The following is a 20,564-nucleotide window of genomic DNA, read 5'->3' as shown; positions in this document are numbered from 1 at the left end:
ATTAGTTATGCCTAGAAGTAGGTTTTTCCAGGGACTCTAAAAATCAGTTACCCTGGTGCTTTATAGTCTAACTGCAACTCCAGACAAGCAGCATATGCGCTGCTCCTTAGGTAAAAGAAATAGGAAATGATTTAGTATTTTTTGGCCATTGGACAATTAATACATGCCAATGTCATCAGTCCTTTGAAAGCATGTGGGAAATGCCGCAAGCTTTTGCCCAATAAGGAGGAATGAAAGAGTTCCTAACCATGTCTTGTAGAATGTGTCCCAACGCTGCAAGGGAATGTCAAAAAGGGCCATGCACTGCAGGATTTGGATCATTTGAAATTCTCTAACCTTCTTGCTTTTTCAAGAGAGAATTGCCATCTATGTCACTTTATGCTACGTTATTACGTTCAAATACCAAACCTGATTTTTCATTTTTCATTCTCAGATAAAAATAATAAATAACATTATAAGATATCCTTACTAATAAGAAATATACACAATAACATGATGCATGCTATGTTTTGTTTGCTTGTTTTTGTTAATCCTCACTAGAAGATATTTTTTCTGTTAATTTTTAGAGATAGTGGAAGGGGGTGGAGGGGGAGAAAGAGAGAGAGAGAGAAACATTGATGTGAGAGAGACACATCAATTGGTGCTGCGTGCTTGTGCCCTGACTTGGACAGGTGATCAAACCTGTAACCAGGTATGTGCCCTTGACCTGGAATCAAGCCAGCGACCCTTTGGTGCACCAGCTGATGCTCTCACCACTGACCAGGGCAGGCTATGTATTTTTTTTTTTTTTAATTGAGAAGGACATTTTAGAAATAAAACAAAGAATACCATGCAACTCTCAGAAATATTGATTATTCCTGGGCTCTGGTGTGATTTGTTGAATGAAGGAGATACCCATAAAAAGTCCTTAATTTCTAAAAGTCAACATAGAAACCACGGTGCTAAGATAATTGAATTCCCATTAAGCAAAGGAAAAAATATATACTCTTATTCTTCTTGAGTTCTATGTCTTATGATACAAATGCTTCATATAATTTCCTGGATAATGTTTACCTATATCTCTGCTTATATAATGATTATCCACCCTAGACTGATTCGTAAGCCATTCGAGGGCAAGCTGTAATGCCGGTCCACGCTGACAGCTCGTCAGAACAGGCTGAGCTCCGTTTTCTGCTTGGATGTCATCATCCTGTGACTATAAAAGCATAAAACTGGAGACTGTTCCAGCAGGTCACTGTCGCTACAACTTGCTCAAACAGAAATAAAACAGCTTTTCATGCTTATTGATCTTGGACTTTTTGCCATTTTTATGCTCTGCTGACCTGTAGCTCAGTAAGGATGTATTTTGTAAAAGGAGCTGAAAGTTTCCTTTCTCAGTAGATGAGACATTTCACATTTTCGGCCGCATACAAAAACAACCTCCATTTCTTTCCCCCAAATGCATTCTCCCTGTGACTTTAAAAGAAGAGTTGATCTTTAAGTAACACATGTGATATTAGTTTTTCCATTTTAAAATAATCACATTATTGCAGACATTTTAATAGCTGTAGAGGTTGCTATGTATTAACATGATTCATGGTCCTTGACAGCACTGTGTCTGAAAATCCCCCAGGAATGCAAAATACAAAACTCCACACACGTTCAAATTTTACTGCCTGCAGCTAAAAGAAGGGAAAGAACTTAAAACTGTTGAAACCCTTCAACTTTAAAAGCATTAATAGATGGTCCCAGGGGATTAAATCTAAATCTTAATGTGTAAAAATCAAGTTAATAACCAGAGAGATTAATATGGCTGCATTTGATTATTGTGATAATGCAAACAATTAGTACTGCTAAAGTGAGATGTATTAGCCTCCTACTTGGCCCTACAGCAGCAAGGCCCTGGAAACATGGAATAAAATGTTATACTCGAAGGTTTTCTGTTTTTTTGTTGTTGTTGTTGTTTTGTCTTTGTCTTTCCTTCACTGTAGCTGACTCATTTTTGAAATTTTATGTCAGACTGGAATCATCATAGCGAAATTGATGGCAATGATCAAAATCATCAGTTTTATGTCAGGAAAATTATTCATGTCTGCTTTCTTAATATTCGTTCCTTTATAAATCTTCATGATCAATAAAAACAGAAAACTTTTCGGGGGGGTTGAGGAGCAAACGGAAACAAAGGAAAGGTAAATGTACCATGTGAGGAAATCTCATTTAATTATAAGTTTTTAAGTTTTCAGGAGGTGATCATCATAACCCTTATAATATTTTACCTCCACGTAGCATTTTTCGTGATGGTGGTTTCTGGAGAAAGGGGGACACCAGGCAAATCTGCCTGACACTACAGTTTGTTCTCTTGTTACACAAGTTCCTACCTTTTTCTTAATCTTGTAGCAGATAGAAAAATGGGCTTTGGATTGGTGGGCAGTGGGAAAGACATCACCATAAACAAGGGAGTCAACTTAAAAGGAGTAAGTCTGGCCATGTGAATAAATGGATCAGATGTTCTGCAAACAGTTAACTGGTGCTAGAAAGACATCTGCCCTTCCAATAAAATTGACCGAAAAGAAATAAAGCCTTCTTTTTGAAAGCCAGATATAAAACCTCGTGAAGCCTCAGCAATAAGCAGGCACTGCAGTAAGCAAAAGTCCATCTGAAACAGAATCCAATCTTTTTTAGAGCCTCAGAATTTTCGAGTGATATTATTTTGCCATTGAAAGGTGAAATGAAGGTAAAATGAGTGAAGAGTTAATATGATGTATTTTGAAGCAAATGAAAACAAAGGAAGCTTAGAGAATGGACATTTTAGTGATTTATTTGGGGGGGCTCAGACATGTTCTGGCCTATGTCACTTGAAACCTTTTATTTTGCTTCTCAGTTCAGATCTGTGTTGTGCATCAAATGGGTGTCCCATTCGTTATTTTTGTTTAAGCAGTGTCTGCAGGGAATTCCAGGGGACCATTTAATAAACTCAGCAACAATGGAATATTTGTTCACTTTTCAGGGTATCTGAGGAAAGTGTGTTTAGAGGTAGGGAGTGGGTAACTGTCAGGAGCTGCTGCTCCCTGAGCCTGGCAGCCTCGTGACAGTTACTAATATCAGCAGATTTAATGTGTTTAGTCTAGTTGTAAGGTTTGTGATGTGTTTTTGATTTCCTGCTTCAGAAATGCATTTTGGCTAGAAAACAGTGAGGCATACAATTCTTTCTCCTACCATACCACAGGCAGGAAATTGTTACCTTTGTACCCAATTTATAGTACATAATAAGTTACCTACATGCAGTCTAAGATTCTTACTTCTTGGTTATTCAATCAGTGTGTGAACATGAGCAAAAGGTAGTGACTGCTGAGGCGTGTGAGCTGAGCCGAGGCCGGCCTGCACACCTAGGCAGTTGGATTCACAAAGTGCATTTGTGTCTCCTTTCCCAGGGATGCTTCTGTTTGTCTTTATTCTCTGGGGACTGCGAAGCCGCCTCATCGTCTTTTTACATCCTTAACATTCTCTCTTGCTTTAGAATCAATTTGGGAAACAATTTACTAACCACCTGCAAAACCTGAACAGAGTACGTTTCATTTATGCATCTCTTTCTTTTCCTTGCAACTCTTAAAAATATTTTGCTCTTCTTCTTAGTATCAATTTAAAGACAACAAAGAGGGGAAACCTTGCAATGGGCTTTTGTACTCTTCAGAGCTTTCAGTTTCATCTTAACTTTGGCTTCCTCTTCTGTTTCATGCTTGTGATAAGCAGTCAAGTTCCATTTTAAAAACGGAGTTTTCGTTTGGGTGCATTTTGCGAGGAAAGCCTGGGATGCAAGGCTGGGATTACTATTATTTTGTCGTTTAGAAATCAGATTTATTTTAACTAAATGTAAATGTTGCTTAACAACCATACATTAATAACTAGTCTTAATTTGGTGCTGGAAAAAAGATATTGAAGAGAGGTATTTAAAGATCATTTTGCCAGGACATATTTACATTTTTAAAAAATTCATTATAGTCTCAAAAATTTTCTTATTAATGTATGTATGTCCCCATTTTATTTTTTTAAACATCAATGTGAAAGAGACACATCGACTGGCTGCCTCCTGCACGACTGTGACCAGGGCCGGAAATGAACCACAACTGAAGTAAGTGCCCTTGACCAGAATCGAACCCTCCACTCATTGGTCCGTGGGTCGACGCTCTAACCGCTGAGAAAAACCGGCCAGGGCTGTGTGTCCCCATTTTATAAATTAGTATGTAAGTAACAGAAATTGCAAAAAAGATGTTGAACAAATGGCAAATGCACAACAAAAGACAAGCTTGCCTGCTCCACTCAAGAATGTCCCCTTGCCCTGGCCGGTTTGGTTCAGTGGTTAGAGCGTCGGCCTGCGGTCCAGAGAGACCTGAGTTCGGTTCCCGCTAAGGGCATGTACCTCGGTTGCAGTTTGTCCCTGGCCCTGGTTGGTCGTGCGGGTAGCAGCCACTCGATGTGTCCCTTTCACATCGATGTTTCTCTCTCTCTTCCTCTTTCTTCCTCCCACTCTATCTGAACAAAATAATAAAAAAAAAATGTCCTCGGGTGAGGATAAAAAAAAAAGAATGTCCCCTTAACATTCGTTTATGAAAATAGAAAAAAATCTAAACAGATGTAAAATGATTACCTATTTTTACAACAAAGACAAATAACTTTTTTAAACTTAAGAACTATAAGAAAATCTTATAGGAAGTGTGGGAAAATGGGGGGAACATTGAAACTCAGAGACAACTTTTCTCATTTTATGCATTGCCTTTGTCTAAGGGAAACAGATTAGATTTTTGCATGTTAAAAATATACTGTATATTTTGTTATTTCAGAGTTCAAAAAGGAGAGATTTTGTTTCTTTAAAACAGAAGTCTTCAAATCAAGCATGCTTGGAGGGGACCTGGGTCCAGTCGCCAGGTCAGTGGGCTGCTGGGATGCACCTGTCTTTCCAGGCACAGGCGGATTTTCCGCTGTTTTTCCTGGAGTGACCTAGAAGGAGAAAAGTTAATGATTCCAAAGAAGGACTTCCCCCTCAGGGAAAATGTAATCTTGTAACTTTTTCTCTCTGTGTCCATTTAAGTCATGGACTCCCTTCATTTAAGTTGTATCATGCTGTTTTATTTTCTTCAAAAATATGGTTGAAGTGACTGCTTGGCTTTCATTTAACCTTTGAACTGGATGCAATTCAAAATGAAGTTTCTGTGCTGAATGTAGGCTGAAAGTTCTCCCTTCCAATCTCTATATTTCTCTTTAAAAAAAAAAAAATCATCAATCCATATAAACACGGTGATAAGAAAGCTCCCCCAAATGCTATTTGCATTACTGTTAAAATTGCCTTTGCTAGTGGCTGCCCACAGGGGCAAAATGTTCAGAATAAAGCACTGTTGGATGAATGGATCAATTTTTAAAAGTATTTTGGGGGATTTTTGTGTGTATGTATGACTGTTGGATGCACAGGTGTGCTCGGAGTGCTAAGATCATTGATAAGGAAAATTTTAGTAAGAAATATGTAAATGATGACAAAGTTCTCTTCAGAGAGGATTGAAGATTATGAAAAAAATGTCCGCTTTACCTAACCAGTTTCATTTTGCTCCCTACCTGAAATATGCAGACATAAATGGATCAAATTCAGTGTCAGAATACAGTAAAATAAAACTATAATTATTTTATTATTCTCATGGGTTTAGACTCGGGTGCAATGAGTTCTTGAGGGTAAAGTGAAAACAGAAACTGCCTTGTATTCAAAGTTGTTAGTTTTTTAAAAACAACTTTTTACTCTGCAACAGACCCAGAGCATTTTCAGCATGATCATATTACTGGGTTTTACTGCCAACATAAATTAAAATGAATATTTCTTAATTTTTTAGCATTATAAATGGTCCATTTTGGAAATACAGTAAATTCAGAATACTGTGACTCCTGCGAATACATAACACAGCCTTAGCATAGATTCTCCAGTATTTAATATGCTGTATTTCCCAGAGAATTCAGTCTTTTTCCCCTTGTTGGGTAAATGCCATTCAGAGGCAGCTGAAGGCAGAGCAAACTACCTAAGAAAGTTCCAGCCACTCAGCTGGTCCATTTCTGTAGGCTTACTCCATCAGTAAGCATGGACTCAGAATGTCCTATATTCTTAACACTCTGCATAAATGTTACCAAGGACCAGCCTTTGCCCTCACGCTGCCATGAAACTATGAAATCATTATCATCATGAGAGAATTAAAGACCAATTATACGTGAATTGTTTTAGTACTAACTATGGGTACAACAAAAAGAAAATACAATAGCAAATAAATAATATCATTTCCCAAAGTGATTTTACATAGAACATTATAATTTCTGCAAGTTACTTGGGGCTTCAATTTCTTGAGAATAATAATACCTTTCCTATTCCTCACAGGGTTGTTGGGGGAAATTTGATAATATGAAAATATTGTATGCCAGGCACTGTGCCAACAGCCTTATAGTTAAGGAAACCAAAGCCCAGAGAAGTTATAAAATGTGTAGGGTGAGAGTGTACTTAAGTGGTAAAGCTGAGATTGTTTTACCTTCTTCTATCAGTGTTCAGTATGACAGCATTCAAATTATGAAGTTCAAGACCAAGCTCACTGTCTCTTCACCAACACTTTTCCTGCCTTTATTGCACCCTAATTTGGTGGGTAATATTCCCATTCCCGGATCCACCGAAACCAGAGAGCTGGGACTCATCATTTCTTCCACCATTTTCTATCCAACCAGTCACCAAGACTTACATGCAGTCTCTAGATTACACAAGAATGACCTACAACTCTAATGCTTGCTGTAAAGGCCCATCATGAGAATTCTGACCCTCACATGCCTGGTTCACTATAATCGTCCCTAACTGATCTATTTGCCATTCTTTCTCCCCTTCCCTACACTGTACCATAGTGATCTTTCGAAAGCACAAATCAGGTCCTATTATTCCTCTGCTTACAGCCTCAGGGCTCCCTGTCCCAGCTCCGATCATGCCTCCCAGGGCAGCCTTGCCACCTACTGTGCCTCCATTCATACATCTCACCCTTGCAGCTCCGGAGGACTTGCAGTTCCCCGCTTGTTCACATTTCCATCCTTTGTGCTCGGTGCCCCTCTATTTGGAAAGGCAGGCCTTCCATATTACTTGGCAAGCACACTGTTGACCATTCTTTAAACTCTGGTTCTTTCATAGGAAAGAAATCTCTGCTTCCCTATCTCCAAGTGGCGTTAATTATTTTCTATTTTTTGTATGCTGCTTAAGGTTCCAGACCATATATCTCCTTTGCATTCATCGTACTGTAGTGAAATTACTTATTTACATGCCTGCCTCCCCCAATAAACTACGAACTCCTTGAGGGAACGGATTTTTATTTCCTTGCGATTTTACACAGTGTCTGGCACATAATAAGCTCTCTATAAAATGTTTGTTGAATTCCAAGGACTGGGTGGTCATCAGAGCTGATGAATCAAGGAGGGAGAAGGCAGGGAAAAACAAATGATTCTGGAAAGATAGGAGTCTCTGATAAACTCCCAAGGACAGAGTCCTAGAGAGGTAGTCACGGGTACTAAAGAGGAATAGGTCATCAGCATTCTGGAATGTAGGCTTGAGACAATGAAGATCTGAATTTTGAAATATGAAATTATTTTTAAGTGCTGAATTATTCTTTTTATCTATAGCTGCCTATTGGAACTCTTCTTTAGCAGACACACATTTTAGTCTATAATCTGGGAGTATACGTTTTAGAAGCTTATTTGTAAAAAGCATTCATTACTTTTTAAATTTTTTGAGTCAGGACACTGCAGTTTCAAAGTGGGCTCCAAATTCTAGAGTTTCAAGGTTGATAAACAAAACTCCTCCTTTATCCTGTCTCTCAGTCTCTCCCTTTCAATCTCTCTCTCTCTCATTATGTGACTAGTTGCCCATCGTTCAATCATTCAGACTTTTCTAGACTAAAGAAACCCTGGGCAAACCGTTATAATTGTGCAGACAGGCCCCGCACCAAGGAGCCTGCTGAGGAAGTAAATGGTGGCTCAAACCCAGCTGATACTCTCCAAGGAAAGAGCAGGGCTGGCGGCTGTTCCACCAAAGATGACCCCTCCATCTAATTCACACCAAGGCACTATTTGGGCTAACATTGCCCTGCAGAAACTCTTTTATCATTATTTTATTTTATTTGCCTTTCCCCTGACCTGTCCCTGCCCTGTTAGGTTTTTATTAAAGCGGAGCCACCAGAATTACAGTAATATTTCAGCAATAGATGCTCAATGACTTTTATACAAGAGTTTGCTGATGTTTTCTAGTATTTTGTTGACTTCTTAGATAAAGAGACACAAAACATACTTGTGTCTCACTAACCACATTTCAAGTGCTCAATGGCCACATGAAGCTGTTGGCTGCCATGCTGTGTGGCAAAGAGATATTTCCATTATTGCAGAAAGTTCCTCTGGACAGTGCTATTGCAGAGGGAGAATACCAACAGTAATAAACAAACAAATAAATGAACAAGATAATCTGAGATAGTGGTGAAGTAAAATGAAGAAAATAGAAATGGTGGAGTACGGAGTTAAGTGCCGAGGGTGCTGAATGCTGAAAAAGGAGCAGCCAGGCAAAGCTCTCGGGGCTGATCCTTCTAGGCAGAGAGCACAATAAGTGCAAAGGCCCTGAGGTAAGAAGGCGCTTGGCATGTTTGAGAAATAGAAAGGTCAGGGTAGCGTGGGCTCAGTGAGACAGGAGAGGCGAGTCGGAAGGCAGGAAGTCAGAGAGGTGCAGGGGCATATCCTGCAGGGCCGTATATTCTGGGGTAAGGGGCCTGGATTTCGGTCTAATTGCAATAGAAAAGCACTGGAGAATTTTTAACAAGGAGAGACATGACCCAGTTTTTATTTTTAAAAGACTGCTTTGGCCACTTGAAACAGATCTTATAAAGGTAAAGTTCCAGGGCTGGAGAGAGAAAGTAAATAAAAGGATGTCACTATGGTAAGAGCATCATGTGTATATTTCCAGTTGTGTGTTTATTAGTGCCATCTTTATATGCAATCCCCGAAATGTTTCTAAAAACGAAGACTTTGTGTGGACCTTTCTAAAAAGATGAATACGAATTCTGTCAAAGAACGAGTATCAGGGCTACAGCTAATAAGAGGTGGGGTGGAATTCTGTCCTACGGGAGGCCCTTTCTTCCATGCCCCCTAGGAGAGTCCACGAAACAGCAAGATGCTGGTCAGAATGCCAGCAGGGCTGAGGGATGGAACAGCGGGGCTCTGCCTAGGCAGAAGGCGGGATCATTGTGGAGGAGTCTGAGAACGTTCTAAACATGGCATTGGAAAAGCAATCTGGGAGCAAATTATACTCCATCACAGAGAGGACCAAATTTATAGGTGTGGGGGGAAAAATGGTAATAGGAAAATTAATATTTGAAAAAGAAAAGGCAAGAAAGGGCAACTAGTTGGGATCTTAATTCCCTCAGTCTGCAGAGATTTCAAAGTTAAAAATAAAAAGTTAGCAAGAAAAAATGTATCCCGCCCTGGCCAGTCTGGCTCAGTGGTTGGAGTGTCAGACTGCAGACCAAAGAGTCACGGGTTCGATTCTGGTCAAGGGCACATACTTTGGTTGCAGTTTGTCTCCGGCCCTGGTCGGGATTGTGCAGGAGGCAACCAGTTGATGTGTCCCTCTCACGTCGATGTTTTTTTCTCTCTCCCTCCCTCCCACTCTATCAGGAGATAAATGGAAAAATGTCCTCGGGTGAGGATTGAAAAAAATGTATCCCATATTAAGTTTCTGATATGGGGAAGATCAAATAATTCATCGATTATATAGAAACATTAACGATGACTCTTGTTGGCAATGATTCTTTTGTGTTCACTAGCTCCATGAGGTGGAGCAAATCCCTTAGCATCTGAGATTTTGTTTCTGATTCAGTAAATGAGAGGCATACATTTCTTTCTCAGGCTTCTTAGATTGATTTCAGGTCTAAAATGATAGATGGTTTATTGAAATTCCAGAAAGTCTCTCTCTCTCTCTCTCTCTCTCTTTCTCTCTCTCTCTCTCTCTGTGTGTGTGTGTGTGTGTGTGTGTGTGTGTGTGTTAGAAATGAGCCACTTTTCCAAAAGCTTCTTTTGGAAGAACAGCATAGAAAGTAGGTAAATAGGTAAAGAAGGAAAAAAAAAAAGATAAAATTTGTAACTGAACTTTGTGCTAGTAGCTTTAATTAAGTCAAAGGCAATAAACATTTATTTGGAAACAGTAGCTAAAAATATAGCTAAAGAGATAGATTACCATTATGTGTACTAAAAACATATTATAAATATGAGAAAGAAAAGAATTAAATAACCCATTTGCCTGGAAACACTGCAGATTCTGGACCTGGCGACTTGTCTACTGTGCATACTGATCTAGGAAGAATTTGAATTTGGGAAGGTTCACAAATAGGGTTCCACATGTAGAGAATAGAAGCAAAAGGGCAAAAATGATAAGCTGCCTGGCATTTCCTTCTTAGAAATCACACACTTTAGTGCCATTAGTGATGCTGCTGTGTTTCTTCTTCTGAGCTAACAGACCTGCACCAGGAAACAACCTGAACACCAGCTGGATTTCAGACTCTCCTCCTCTTTTGAACAACTCAAACACCCACGACTTGACTCGGCTGTGTGCCTGAAATAGCTCTCCCTACTCTGTCTGGAAACCCTATTCATCCATCAAGACCCGGGTTGAATGTCACCTCTTCTGTGAAGCCTACTTCAATCTTCTCAAACAGAATCCACTTCTCCATCTGATGTGCTCTCGAGCCTTTTGATTATCCTCTTAGGATTGTGCTTATATTTTTTAAAAGAAGTTGTCCTTCTTTGCTGACTCTTAAGCTCCTGAAGGCAGAATTCCAGTTTATTCTTCTTGGTCTCCTTAGCACCTCATGCAGTTCTAGTCAGAGAATAAATATGTAATAAATGTAAGTTGAATGAATGATGCATGGTTAAAAATGATAGTTCATCTGAAGCAAAATAGGCAGAAAAAGAGAGAAACAGTCTTAGAGAGAGTTCTTCCATTAAGATAGAGGTGCAAATATGAGGTTGAATATGAGAAGACACACAGAACTTTTATTTCATTTTATTTCAAACAAGAAGTTTATTTAAACAACAAGAGGCTTGACTTGAAGGGAAAACTATCTAGGATTCATTTCTTTTAGAGTAATTTACCCCTACTTACAGACAGATTGCCCTACCTGTAACAGCTACGTACAACAAAGTTATAAAATTGTCTTTGGTTTTACAATGATAAATGAAAGACATTAAAATTCTCCAATCAAATAAGGTATGCAAGGATTTTTTATGCTGTTCTTTTTTGGTTAAACAGTGTGAGCAAAATAACTTACTGGGATATAGGAGCTGAATGAGCATGCCGCTGATGGGAAAAGGGGGTGCTTTCACAGAACCAGTGTTTTTCCCCATCCCATCTCCATTGGATGTCAATCAAAACATATCATTGACCATTTAGTTTAAAAAATACAAATGGCTGTGCACATACATCAGTTACTTTATGCGCAATAAAGAAATGGGGAAGGGGGAAATATAATAGAGAAAACTACACTGCAGGAGTCAGGATGCGGTGGAACAAAACTGCACTTTTCTAATTAAGAATGTCCTCTTGGTCTGGACAAACAGAGTTCTGGAATAAAGCAGCAGGCTCCCTGTTTAGTGGACACCTTCTGTCTGCTGCTGGAACACACCAGTTATATCTTCATCCTCCATGTCCAATTGTGCAGGTGTGTCCATTTTGTTGATTGGCTGCCTGTCAATTCAGAATCTCATCTGTTTGTCAATGGACAAACCCTGTCATTCATAATAGACTTTCATTAGTTTCCTAAGTGAGTGTGACTCTTCTTCTTGTACTGCACCTCAGAACCATCCTGCCCCACCACCTCAGATGCATATGATCATTGTTCTCAGTCTTGACTCCTTCCTTGGGTTTTCCTTGGCCACGGTGAGCACCAGAGTCTCCTCAGCTGCTTCTTCACAAAAGAGGTACCAGATCTGCATTCAACAAGCAGAGAAAGAACTTATAAAGTAGTTCGGCATAAAGAATGAAGAAGGCCGAAAGAGAGAATGTGAAGAGGGAAAGACACATAGAGAAAGCCAGCAACTTGAAAGATAAAGACATTCGAACACAAGCAAAGATGTGGGTAGAGGAAGGAGGGCAAGAAAAATCCAGAACAAGCAAAGGGGGCTGTTAGTGGGACTTTCCATCTCCACCAGAAGGTTGCAGAAATTTGCAAACAGGGAAAAGTAAGGCCCAGCAAAATCACAAGTGATGCCAAAAAGAAAAATATCCAGATTATGAGGATTAGGATTAGTGGGTGAGTTTCTGTTGGGGCTGAAAAGAAATAATTAACAAATATAGGTAAGAGCAGAGGAGATTATTATTTATAATAATAATTAGTTCCACAGTGAAGGGTACCATTATGAAACTTTACAGGAGAAAAACTCAAATTACATGTGGAAAACATGTGGTGAGAAGGGAAATGCCATTCATTGACTTTATAGTGGGTACCAGGCTCAGCACCGGGTGCTTTGTAAGTTTATTTCTTTAGACGTTTATTTCTTTAGGCCTTTTCATACCTGAGTAAAGAAAACATATAAACATGCTCTTTTACTTCTTCACACACCTGAGTAGAAAATGGACTATAATAGATGGCAAGTGGGTGGTAGGTAAAGAATAGTGGTTAATGTTCATGAATTATTTTAAAGCGCTTGTGCTAAAAAAGGAATCTAGCCCTGGCTGGTTTGGCTCAGCAGTTAGAGTGTAGGCCTGCGGTCCAAAGAGGCCCGGGTTCGGTTCCCACTAAGGGCTTGTACCTTGGTTGCAGTTTGTCCCCGGTCCTGGTTGGGTCATACGGGAGGCAGCCACTCGATGTGTCCCTTTCACGTTGATGTTTCTCTCTCTCTCTCTCTCCCTTCCACTCTAAAGAAAGAAAAAAAAAAAAAGGAACCTATTTGGTGAGAAAGTTTTAAAAAAAACACAACAAAATTACCTAAAGTAGACAACTGGAGCTCTTTCTGAGGAATGAACTGCTACTCTAATGGGTGGGTTCCTATTGAATTTTGAAAGAATTCATTTACAGTGTCATGGCTATTACCATTTGTCACTTTGGCCCCCCAGCATTTGATTCCTTTCCTCTTTGGGGAAGTACCATTGGGTGATTTCGGAGGGAGGTAGGAACTCACCTCAACCCACCCAAAGGTGGGCAGGCAGTCCTTGCCTCCGTACCCTGGCAGGGGCACAGGCACAGGACCCTCACTCAGCTGACTGATGACTCCATTCTGAACTGGAGGTCTTTGGGGAAGGATGCAAAACTCCAGAATGGCTAGAGATCATGCACTGTGGCAGCAATGGAATGCAAAGTCTAGCAGTGCCCACATGTCCTGCAACATGATGTCCTGATCCGTGCCCCTGATGGAGCCCTGACAGATTTAGCCACTCTTGGTGCTTGCACCTTCTCTGAACATCCTTCTCAACCTTTCTCGATTCTGTGAGCTACCTGTTACCCTTTCAATAGATTGCTTTCCTGAATCAGTTACCAACAAACCTCCTGCAGACTGAATGCTTGTGCCCTCCCCAAATTTGTACGTTAGATCCTAATGCCTAGTGTAATGGTATTTGGAAGTAGGCCCTGTGGGAGGTGATTAGGTCCTAACAGTAGATCTCCTGTGAATGGGACTTGTGCCTTTATAAAAGAGGCCCCAGAGAGTATTTTGCCCCTTCTGCCATGTAAGGACACAGCAAGATGATGACCATATGAACTGTCTCACCAGACTCCAAATCTGCCACTGCCTTGATCTTGAACTTCCAGCCTCCAAAACTGTGAGAAATAAATTCTGTTCTTTACGAGTCACCTAGTCCATAGTGTTCTGTTATAAAAGACTGAACAAACTCGGATCAAACTCAGTTGATACACCAGCTCATTGGCAGTGGTGATTAAAGAAGTTTTAGGGAATGGGAAAGTGCTCATTAGATCATTCACGCAATAAATATCTTTTTAGCCAAAATTATGGTTCAGGCTTTATGCTAGGTCCTGGGGAACTGGAGCTGACTCTTCCATTAGAACACTATCACTGCTTACATAGGTTAATGCGAGGTGTCCGATATGTAGATTCAATTTCTAACATTAGTTATCTATTGATGTGTAATAAATGACCCCAAAACGAAGTGACAAAATAACAAACATTTGCTATCTCACACATTGTGGGTCAGGATTTTGGGAGCAGTTCAGCTGGGTCTTCTGACTCCGTGTTTCTCACAAGGTCGCAGTGAGGTCAGCGGGGCTGGGCCATCTCTTCTGAGGGCTTCCCTGGAGACGGAGCCATTTCCAACCTCATTCACGTGGTTGTTGTTGGGGTTCAGTTTATTGTAGGCTGTTGGACTGAGGACCCCAGTTTCTTGCTGACTATGGGTAGAGGCCTCCCCATTTCCTTGTTATGTGGGCCTCTGCCTATAGCAGCCAGCAGTATGACAGGTGGCTCCTCTTAAAGTGAGCAGGCAGGAAAAGCCAGAAAAAGACAGGAACTTGTGTCATGTAAACTCAGAAGCAGCATCCCACCGCTGCCGCCATATTCTATCTGTTTGCAGCAGTGTGCTAGGTGCAGCCCTCACTCGGGTTGGGGGGACAGCAGCATGAATAACAGGAGGCAGGGGCATTGGGAGCCATCCTAGAAGGTGCCCAGGGAACCACAATAAGCACTCATGATCTCTGGGCACTGAGGCTCATGGCAGCTGATGGTGGGGAGCCCAGTGAGGGTAGAAAGCAGAAAAAAAGGGGGAGAGAATCAAGGAAGGCTTTTAGAAAAAAAGGAGAACTTTAATGGTGTTCATGCAAAACGGGTTACTGATAACACTTCTTAAGAATAAACAGAGAATGCCTGTCCAGTGTGGCTCAGTGGTTAGGCATGGACCCATGTCCCAAGAGGTTGCTGGTTTGATTCCCAGTCAGGGCACATGCCCAGGTTGTGGGCCAAATCTTCAATGGGGGGGAATGCAGGAGGCGGCCAATCGATGTTCTCTCTCATGGATGTTTCTCTCTCTTTCTCCCTCTCCCTTCCTCTCTTTCTAAAATCGATTAAGAAAAAAAAATTTTTTTTTAAAGAGTGAACAGAGAAGAATGAGAGAAATTTGAGCCCCATTGGCCAACAAGTTACGCCCTGTAAGAGCTTCTACCAGAATTCACATTTTCAGAGTGCAGGTAGTATGCATCAATAGATGACATCACACAGAGCCTGTAATACACAGGACAAAGGGGAAAGGTACTTAGTGACATTCACGAGGAGGGAGATAGGTAGAGTTTCAAGGAATAAGAAAGAAAATAATCTCACAGAATTTGGTTCATAGACAGCTGATGCATCAGGGGAGAAGACAGATGCCAATGTCCAACTACATGAGTATTTGTAGACAGAGTGAAGAGTCAATAGAAAATCAGTGCAGAAGCATGCTGGTAAGAAAGAAGAAAAAAATGAGAAATTAGAGAAGGAGGCCCATTTAAAATCCGAAGGTATGTTTGGAAGAAAGAATCATGCAAGACAAAATTAAGAAGAGAGACTAGAGGAATAAAAATAAAAACTTGGGGAACATGGGGTTTGGTAGGGTCCTTGTGGAACTGATTCTGCATCATCGTTTTTAAAACCATTTTTACACATGTTATAACTGGCAACCTCTGTGGAGACTGTTTTTTTTTTTTTTATTGCTTTATGGAAAAGCAAGGCCAACATGATTAAAAAAGAATGCATTCTCTTCCCAGAGAAGGGGAACTGGGAATGATGGACCCAAGGCTTTTCTTCAGAGTGACATTTTTATGTTACAATTCTAATAAAAAATAAAGAAGAGGGCAGAAGAAGATTGGGGAAAACATTTTAGGTTTCATCTTCCTCACTTTGAATGATAGTGGGAGGGGGTCAGTTTCCTTGGAAAGAAAAAGAAAATGCAATACCTTAGACAAGGGCAGGATATGAAAACAAAACAAAAACGGCAAAATTTTCACATGCAGCATAAAGAAGAGGCATTTAAACACCCTCAATGAATAATACTATATAGATAACCTAAGAAAGAACTATCCAAATAGTGTGAAATTTGAATGGTATAGGAAAAGTGATATGAAATAGAAACGGATATATTTTGTAAATATCTGGTTTCTAGGGTTTGCCCTGACCTGATAATATCAGTCAAGAAGAACAAATGTGGGTTTCGGAACTCATTGGCCAAAGGAAATAAGATCATCTTTTTTTTCTTTTCTTTTTTTTCAAAAGGGGACAAACTATGAATAAGGTCCAAAGGACTGTATATAAAAAGATTAAAAACTGATAGAAAGGTAGTTTTTCTTTAAATGAATATCGACCCCCACCTATTGTGTATTGAGCCTACGAGGGTCCAGTGTTGAGGGTCAAATAACCTCAGTGGCATGTGTCTATCTGGTGTCAAAGGTGAGACTAAGAATAATCGATCTTTCTCTGTTTTATATCAGTATCCACTTACTTCTCCATCCATATTTTGACCAACCTGATGAATTTCTTTGGAAATTAGCAAATGAACACTGGGAGGACCTCATAAAGTCTTACAAGTAAAACCAGGAAAACATAGATGTTTGAAAAACTTATATACAAATAAATTTGCTTACTTTTGAATTTGGAAACTTTATCTTTAAGAGGATGAAGGTATCAAAATTGAAAATAGTAACACTGGCACTGTAAGGAGAAAATAAATGTCTGTACACAGTTACTAACTACACTTAGTTGATAGACTTCATCAGTCTCTACTATTTGATGTCTCTGCATGTCTTAATATAGTGGTAATGAAAGTTCATATGAATTCAAAGGTACCAAAAATGTATGAAGTACCTTCTGAATCATTAATGATAGGTTAAATTCTCACAGCTAAGTAAATTTCTGGTGTTCTAATTATTTGAAAAGTGTTATTCCTACAATACAACCTGTAGGATGGCAAATAGTTTACTCTGTTTAACTCTGAACAATTTCCAAACACATGAGAAAAATCCCTACACCGAAAAATTCCTTATTTTTGTACCATGCCTCTAGGGTACAATATATCTCTGTCACTATAACATAAAAGTGCATAATATGAGCATCTCACCTTTTCTGAAACTCCAGCTTTACAAGAACCTTGGTTGTATTTTCACAGAAGTCTAAAGACCAAAAAGTCTCAAAAATTATTAGAGAGCAAATGAGTTCTCTGAAAATAAGAAGCAATGAAGACATGATATAGATCATTATTTCTTTTAATCAAGAGGAATTTTATTCATCTATTTCTTCTGCCATTACTATATCATAGCAGAGAGGAGTCTACAAAATTAAAAAAATTAACTCCTAAATAGCTGACAGATGGTTACAGCTTTCCTTTGCTACATATAGCATCTAATTTTAATATTAAAATTTTATCCTTTGTATTAACTGTACTTACCAGTTGTTGTTAAAGGGTTTCTTTTAATTATCTTCAGACTTTAATGGACAATATTTTGTTGTTTGTTTTTTTTGTGAACTGTAGTGTTAACTAGATATTCTAGTATTTTAATAATTATGTTAAATTATGCCAATCAAAAAAATCTATTTGTGCTTATTTTTACAAAAAGGTAAACATAAAATTTTGAGATACAAAACAAATTGCATATTTATTTTAAATGTATAAAATTAATTTACTTGTGTGTAATATGTCAAACTTTAAAAGTATTCATCCATAGCATCATTGTTTAAATACATATAACAAAATTTTTGTTTATTATAAATTTTTCAAAATGGGAGAAACCGTTTCCCATCTTAGGTAATGTAATTACTCCCTCTTTATTTCATCATCTACAAATTTTGTAGTTCTGATTACAGTGATTATTCTTAGTTCATGCCAATATGTTCTACAAATAAAATTATTAGCAACACTTCAAAAGATGGATTCAATTTTTATCAACTGCTTTTTTCCTTCAAGGTGTCTTTTAATGGTGCATGCTCATTTTTTTTGTTGTTGTTAGTAGGTCACTTACCTATATCCTAAATTCTTTAGAATTCTCAAATGAATACCATCTGTTTTTTCTAATATATTGTGATTTATTTTCTAAAGATGAATTTTCATCTTTTATAAGTAGGTACTTCAAAAGTACCTATTGTCACTTGCAAATATTATTCTAGTGTAAGATCTCTATTTTCTTTCACTACTTCTATAATGAAGAATGAATTTTCCCCCTTTTTTATTGCTTCAGTGACTCAAAAGGACCTTTAGGATGGTTATAAAAGCCCCAGAAAGATGACAGTGACAAACACTAAGCTTTCAATGTTTCTTTCTATACATGTTGCAATTAAATTTTTAAAATCTCATTGAATTGTATTATTGTAGTATAATATGATGATATATACTGTGCATTTAAAAACATTTCTTAATATATCTCACCACAAAATAGAAAAATACTTATGCATATATATCAGAAATTATAAAAAGAGAATTACTGGCTCAAATTTTATGAAAGAAAAAAGTATCCAGTTAAGACAGTGACAAAAACATTGAGAACATGATTTATTATTCATAATGGCAAAATACATTTGCTATATTCATATATTTAGTACAGACTTTTCCATATGAAGTTCTTAAACACTTTTGCAGTCAACTATTACTACCCATTTCACAGATTAAGAAAAGAAGTGGGGGATGGTTATGGGTATGGGGGATGGATACCAAATAACTTATTGAGGATTACACAATGGACAAGTAAAGCAACTGGGAACAGATAACAGCTTCTCTGTGCTAGAAAACAATGCCTTCCAATAAGCGTCACTGACATTTTGCACAAACATTGATAAACATCTGTCAACAAATGTTCATTTAAAAGCCCCTTATACATTGTTCTAACTTTAAGGTTACTATATTAGTATGTGTGTCTACATAACATATACACATATTTTATACTTTATACATATATAAAACACATTTATTTATATTTTACACACACATACACACACAAGACTCAGATAGATGGCTTTTGATGGAACTTGCCCTTTCATATGGCTTTAAAGTTCTTTCTAACTGATCCTCCATAAAAGAAAACTCTGGGAAGTTATCTGTATATTAATCAGGCAGACACTACACTTAGATTTGAGGTAAACTTGCAATACTTTAAAAAAGATACATCTTAGAAAATCTGAAAATGTTACAAAAAATTGTTACACACTATAAATGGGTAAAAGAAAGTAAAATGTATGATAAGGATATTTATATAAAATCATGAACAGAGTATTTTCTTTGTAATTTGTTTAGAGTGTAGATTGTAACTTTGACCCTATGACTTAAAACTTATCAAAGAGATTTATGTTTTGCAACTGACATTTTGAATTGAAGACTTACTTGAACTGGTATCTTATAAGTAATTAATTCCTTTGAGGTCAGGTTTCGTAGACACAGAATTCCTTTAACATTAATCCCTCCTTTAGAAATATCTTTATTGTTGGAATTAGCAGTTGAAATATAAAGTTAATCTTTTTCAAATGAGGTCCTCAGTTCCTGGTATTCTGTTTGTTTCATCAATAAAAGATTATCGAAAAAGTGCAAAATATCTTAAAAGTGGATGCTATGGAATCAGTCTAAGAAAAAAGCTGAAAGTTAAATAAATCATGCATTAATAAGAAACGAAAAGTTTAATTATATAGGTGCTTAAGTTCTTAATGAAGGGATTGAGTAATAGAGGAGAGGATCTGTCTCATTTTAAACTTTATACTATTATTTAGGTTATCTGTACATAATACCTAAAACTTATAAGCCTTACATACTTGTCTTTTCTCCTTATTTCTGAAAGGTTGCATAGATTACTTAGTGTTAGTGGGTAGCACAATCTGATGGATGATGGTGTTTAATAAATTATTGACTGAATGACATTTTGATTTAAGAATAGGAACAATACATCTAAAAGTTGGTAGATAGTAACTGAGCGTATAGTGGTGCACTATCCCCAAAATAAATTTTATTGATCAAGAAAAATGTTTACTAAGTAGGCATGTTTACACATTCACAGTTGCTAATTATGTTCTCTTGTGTTGGTAAATGAAAGACAAAACTCAATTTTCCCTCTTGAGCATCTGTGTTGCCTTCATCATACAAGTTGGGTAGTTTGTATATTTTCTATGTCTGTTTATTTATGAAGCATTGGAATTAATTGTGAGTCTACCTAGCAGTGCTTAATGAAAGCCAAGTGCTCACTAATTCCACATAATTGATTAATTGACATGGAATATAATGGTAAGGGACGATGGGATCTGTGGGAGTTTTGTCTACCTCCAAAATGTGGGATGGGTGCATTTGTCTTGGTCTTCCAGACATGAGTCCTGAGGAAATACTTGTCTTGTCTTTAGCAAAATTCCTTCCACATTTTCCTTTATGTGTTACTACTCCATCATGAACAATGACATTCAAGTATTTACAAAGTTGATGCTTTTGATGCTTTTAACTCATTCTTAAGATGGTGGCTTCAGGTTCATGGATGGATTTTGGAGTTCATGCTTAGAGACAAAATCAGTGCCCCTCCCAAGTCATTTGATATTGAACTTAACGTATTTAAAGAAAT

General features: G+C 38.1%; 1 pseudogene; it reads right to left on the bottom strand.

Moving 5' to 3' along the window:
• Positions 1 to 11,661: 11,661 nt before the first annotated feature.
• Positions 11,662 to 20,564, bottom strand: part of LOC118619251 — a 9,380-nt pseudogene continuing 477 nt past the window's right edge.

Source organism: Molossus molossus, unplaced genomic scaffold (genome assembly GCF_014108415.1).
Source record: "Molossus molossus isolate mMolMol1 unplaced genomic scaffold, mMolMol1.p scaffold_m16_p_6, whole genome shotgun sequence".
Taxonomy (NCBI): Eukaryota; Metazoa; Chordata; class Mammalia; order Chiroptera; family Molossidae; genus Molossus; species Molossus molossus.
This window is presented reverse-complemented; position numbering and strand designations above follow the sequence as displayed.